The sequence below is a fragment of the Borostomias antarcticus genome, assembly GCF_949987555.1.
Source record: "Borostomias antarcticus genome assembly, chromosome: 1".
Taxonomy (NCBI): Eukaryota; Metazoa; Chordata; class Actinopteri; order Stomiiformes; family Stomiidae; genus Borostomias; species Borostomias antarcticus.
This window is the reverse complement of record NC_140234.1, coordinates 555,669-561,774: the sequence shown is the minus strand read 5'-3', so window position 1 is coordinate 561,774 and position 6,106 is coordinate 555,669.

Below are 6,106 nucleotides of genomic sequence, written 5' to 3'. Positions count from 1 at the left end.
CTGGATAGGCTCCCTAGTCCCTAGAGGTTATAACGGACACTAGGCAACTACACTACAGGGCTGCGTTTTGAATCGCATGCTTCCATACTATATAGCATGCCAAAAAAGGATACAGTATGTCCCAATACATAGTATGTCACCTGCAGTATGCCAAGAATATCAGGATGTCCTACGCGAGCCAGCAGACTTTTCTGGCTATTCTGACCCACAATCCATTGCACAGCAGAAATTACACAAGCAGCGAAAGCTGTGGACGAACGTCGCTTTATGGACTGGGACGGATGTGGGCAAATTTTAAGGCACAATGTTATGACAAAGTGGTATGTCCCAATTGGATGCCTACTGGTGCAAAGTACGTACTTTCCAGGGGCAGCTGTAGTTTGGACTGGTAGTAAAAAGTAGACGTATGCAATTGGGAACACAGCCCAAGCCCTGAATAATACCCCCCTCCCCCAGATGAGAGGCTCCAACACAGCTCCCCTCCCCCTCCCTCCCCCTCAGGCCTGATCCAGACACAAACTGGCTCACTAGTCCCCACTCTCTAAAAGAAGGGTCAACACTGAAAAACGGTTCCATAATAAAACCCTAAGGTTTCAGACAACCCTTTTCGGCCCTGTGAGGTGCTCTTTGAAACTCTAGATGTGTCTCTTTTTAGATTGTGCCCACCAGGCCCTGTGCTGTCCTCAGCACCCCGTGCTAGCTGTGCCCACCAGGCCCTGTCCTGTCCTCAGCACCCCATGCTACCTCTGTGCTAGCTGTGCCCACCAGACCGCCCTGTCCTGTCCTCAGCACCCCATGCTACCTCTGTGCTAGCTGTGCCCACCAGGCCCTGTGCTGTCCTCAGCACCCCATGCTACCTCTGTGCTAGCTGTGCCCACCAGGCCGTCCTGTCCTCAGCACCCCGTGCTACCTCTGTGCTAGCTGTGCCCACCAGGCCCTGTGCTGTCCTCAGCACCCCATGCTACCTCTGTGCTAGCTGTGCCCACCAGACCGTCCTGTCCTCAGCACCCCGTGCTACCTCTGTGCTAGCTGTGCCCACCAGGCCGTCCTGTCCTCAGCACCCCATGCTACCTCTGTGCTAGCTGTGCCCACCAGGCCCTGTGCTGTCCTCAGCACCCCATGCTACCTCTGTGCTAGCTGTGCCCACCAGGCCGTCCTGTCCTCAGCACCCCATGCTACCTCTGTGCTAGCTGTGCCCACCAGGCCCTGTCCTGTCCTCAGCACCCCATGCTACCTCTGTGCTAGCTGTCTATCTGTTCAGTTGCTGAAGAGTCAGCGGTCCGCTCACTGGAGAACATGGAGGAGGGTGAGTCTGAGTCACCCTCAGGCTGCTGTAATTACAGATTATTCAAATGCCCTTGAGATTAGCAGTCACCTTGAAACCCTGCTGCTACAGTATGCCACCTACATAGGCTGTAGTGTCCACTTTTCATTCAAGTAAGCAGGTGTATACAGTACTAGACTATGGACCATCTTCCCAGACTCTGATTATGCATTATTAGCCCTAATTCTTAACCTAAAATGTAGATTGTACATTGAAAGGTCTTTTTGTTTAAACTGTTTGAGAAATTGCTATTTGCTGTGCTGTTTGCGGCTGTCTGGCCCTGCAAACAACTTAAAGATGCAACCTTCCTTCCTCACCTCACCTCCTCAGACCAATCTCTGATCTAACACAATTGGATGGGTGAAACCATAAACTCCTCTACATGATTGTTACCAATCCTGTCAAGTGAGATCAGTGATTTCCCAGACAAGGAAGAGAAGGAAAGGAAGGATGCCATTTTATAGGATTGAGCCGAGGCCCAGGCTTAGAAACTACAGCACCCAGGTGGTCAGCAGAGCAGCAGCGCATCACGATCATCCTCCACAAGATGGCTGTTAAATATGCCCCACTTTGATCCCCTGGCTCACAGCATCAGTATGAACTGTGTGCACTTGGCAATGGTTCATACTGGTCCCAATACTCAATCCCAATGCTTCCTTCCTTCTTATGAATATGCACTGATTGAACATGACTGGACTGGTAGCACCTGTGTAGAGAAGCAGTCGCTTGACCGGTCAGATCGTGTTAGATCAGAGATCACCTTGAGAAAAAGGAGCAAGGGAGAAAGGAAGGATGCACGTTTAAAATATTCATACAGGGCCCTTTTATCTGTTTGCAGGTGAGAAAATCTGTCCAATAGAGGAAATGATCTCTTGTCCTCTCCTATCCTGGTTGCTGTGTCTAGGGCTGATAGCTAATCAGGTAGCAGACAAGATGGATGGCTAATTAGTTACACTGTAGCGCTGCTGTTTCAATTTAATCTTTATAAAAGCCTTAGTGAAAATGGTTGGAAATCCTGCCCCATTGAGGATGGCATGGTTGTTGTCAATATCAAATTATATAGACTAAAAAGACAATTAAGATGAATGATGTCACAAACCCCACCCCCTATTGCTGTTTTCACGGTTCTCTCTAAAACCATTGTGATTGGTCAAGACTGAGGCCCTATCATGGCCCTGGCACCTGGCCCTGGGTGGTAAAGGAAGTAAGAGCACTAAAATGACGAGGACTAGGTAAGGATTTTCTTAAAGTTGACAGTTTTATTTATATACCTTTTAAAACATCAGAAAACATTTACACAAGTATTTCTTCTTCAACTGTTTTGTTTTTTGTTGTTTTGAATTGTCAACGGTTTTTTCATCATCCCCTATAGTACAGCATTCTCTGATCTGCAAACAGACATGTAGAGTCCAAACAACAACAGACAGAGGGAAACAAGGAGCCAACCGTCATCAGGAGATTCATAATAATAATAATAATAATAAAAATAATAACACACTTCCTCAGGAAACAATGGACATGTGAGGTTTGTCTGCCCTCTAGCCACAGGGCTAGCGGATACAGGTACAGGTGGAGAAGCATGTCCGTCTGTGGGGGGAGGGGGGGACTTTTAAAACATGAGGAAATGGTAACTGATCAGGAAACATTATTACTGTACTACTGCCCTCCCCCGTCCTTCTCCACCACTCACAAACCCCCCCCAAAAACTTTAATGTCCATTATTCATCTGTCAATCAAATCCAGTCCTGTTGAAAACAAAGTTGTGGCAGCGGACTGAGGGTCACAGGGTTATAACCAACACAGATCAGCCTGGTAGTGAAGTCACAGAAAGAGGGTTTCAGTCAGACACACACACACACACACACATACACATGCACACTCCTCTCATATGTCTGAGAGACAGCGAAATACTAAGGACTCAAAGAGACAAACCAGGAAGTCCAATAGGTACGGTGTGGCCGACCCAGGGGTCAAAAAACAACACTGTGCAGAAACACACCACCTTCTACTGGTTGGAGGGGGAACTGAACCAGCTTCTCTCTCTCAATGCTCACCTGTATGTGTATGGACTCGGTAAAACTGAATGAAAACATGGCTGCCTACACCAACTAAAGAGTTTTTTTTTTTTTTAAGTAATAAAAAAACACCTTGGTACAGACAAAGATCAGAGATTTAAAACAAACTGAAGTAATTGACCCACTGAGCTTCATTCTAAATAGGCTTGCTGTGTTGATGGATATCCACACCTCTGAATGGCTTGATCTTTCTCCATGTTGTTTATAAGCTAAAGAGGACTAAGGGACTCTAACCTAGGCTCTCTCACCACTAGAGACGGTGTGGGTTCTCTAACCTAGGCTCTCTCACCGCTAGAGACGGTGTGGGTTCTCTAACCTAGGCTCTCTCACCACTAGAGACGGTGTGGGTTCTCTAACCTAGGCTCTCTCACCACTAGAGACGGTGTGGGTTCTCTAACCTAGGCTCTCTCACCACTAGAGACGGTGTGGGTTCTCTAACCTAGGCTCTCTCACCACTAGAGACGGTGTGGGTTCTCTAACCTAGGCTCTCTCACCACTAGAGACGGTGTGGGTTCTCTAACCTAGGCTCTCTCACCACTAGAGACGGTGTGGGTTCTCTAACCTAGGCTCTCTCACCACTAGAGACGGTGTGGGTTCTCTAACCTAGGCTCTCTCACCACTAGAGACGGTGTGGGTTCTCTAACCTAGGCTCTCTCACCACTAGAGACGGTGTGGGTTCTCTAACCTAGGCTCTCTCACCACTAGAGACGGTGTGGGTTCTCTAACCTAGGCTCTCTCACCACTAGAGACGGTGTGGGTTCTCTAACCTAGGCTCTCTCACCACTAGAGACGGTGTGGGTTCTCTAACCTAGGCTCTCTCACCACTAGAGACGGTGTGGGTTCTCTAACCTAGGCTCTCTCACCACTAGAGACGGTGTGGGTTCTCTAACCTAGGCTCTCTCACCACTAGAGACGGTGTGGGTTCTCTAACCTAGGCTCTCTCACCACTAGAGACGGTGTGGGTTCTCTAACCTAGGCTCTCTCACCACTAGAGACGGTGTGGGTTCTCTAACCTAGGCTCTCTCACCACTAGAGACGGTGTGGGTTCTCTAACCTAGGCTCTCTCACCACTAGAGACGGTGTGGGTTCTCTAACCTAGGCTCTCTCACCACTAGAGACGGTGTGGGTTCTCTAACCTAGGCTCTCTCACCACTAGAGACGGTGTGGGTTCTCCCTGGCTTTGTGCCACAGACTTCCAACAGATTACTGCTCCTGGCTGACCTGAGGGCTAGCAGGCTAGCTAAACTCTAGTGACCTCAAAGACTGGCAAGCTAGCGAGTTAGCCCAGCTTTACTGTCCTGGTTAGTTAGCTAGCTGTCCCTTCACTACTGTCCTGAAGGCTGGCAGGCTAACAGGTAAGCTAGCTAGCTAACCTTAAACACTACTGTCTCAGGCTAGCTAGCTAACCCTAAACACTACTGTCCCAGGCTAGCTAGCTAACCCTAAACACTGCTGTCCCAGGCTAGCTAGCTAACCCTAAACACTGCTGTCTCAGGCTAGCTAGCTAACCCTAAACACTGCTGTCCCAGGCTAGCTAGCTAACCCTAAACACTACTGTCCCAGGCTAGCAGGTAAGCTAGCTAGCTAACCCTAAACATTGCTGTCCCAGGCTAGCTAGCTAACCCTAAACATTGCTGTCCCAGGCTAGCTAGCTAACCCTAAACATTGCTGTCCCAGGCTAGCTAGCTAACCCTAAACACTACTGTCCCTGACTAGCTAGCTAACCCTAAACACTGCTGTCCCAGGCTAGCAGGTAAGCTAGCTAGCTAGCCCTAAACACTGCTGTCCCAGGCTAGCTAGCTAACCCTAAACATTGCTGTCCCAGGCTAGCTAGCTAACCCTAAACACTACTGTCCCAGGCTAGCTAGCTAACCCTAAACACTACTGTCCCAGGCTAGCAGGTAAGCTAGCTAGCTAGCCCTAAACACTACTGTCCCAGGCTAGCTAGCTAACCTTAAACACTACTGTCCCAGGTTAGCTAGCTAACCCTAAACCCTGCTGTCCCAGGCTAGCTAGCTAACCCTAAACCCTGCTGTCCCAGGCTAGCTAGCTAGCCCTAAACACTGCTGTCCCAGGCTAGCTAGCTAACCCTAAACACTACTGTCCCAGGCTAGCTAGCCAACCCTAAACACTACTGTCCCAGGCTAGCAGGTAAGCTAGCTAGCTAGCCCTAAACACTACTGTCCCAGGCTAGCAGGTAAGCTAGCTAGCTAGCCCTAAACATTGCTGTCCCAGGCTAGCAGGTAAGCTAGCTAGCTAACCATAAACACTACTGTCCCAGGCTAGCAGGTAAGCTAGCTAGCTAGCCCTAAACACTACTGTCCCAGGCTAGCAGGTAAGCTAGCTAGCTAGCCCTAAACATTGCTGTCCCAGGCTAGCAGGTAAGCTAGCTAGCTAACCCTAAACACTACTGTCCCTGGCTAGCTAGCTAACCCTAAACATTGCTGTCCCAGGCTAGCTAGCTAACCCTAAACACTACTGTCCCAGGCTAGCTAGCTAACCCTAAACACTACTGTCCCAGGCTAGCAGGTAAGCTAGCTAGCTAACCCTAAACACTGCTGTCCCAGGCTAGCAGGTAAGCTAGCTAGCTAACCCTAAACATTGCTGTCCCAGGCTAGCAGGTAAGCTAGCTAGCTAACCCTAAACACTACTGTCCCTGGCTAGCTAGCTAACCCTAAACATTGCTGTCCCAGGCTAGCTAGCTAAC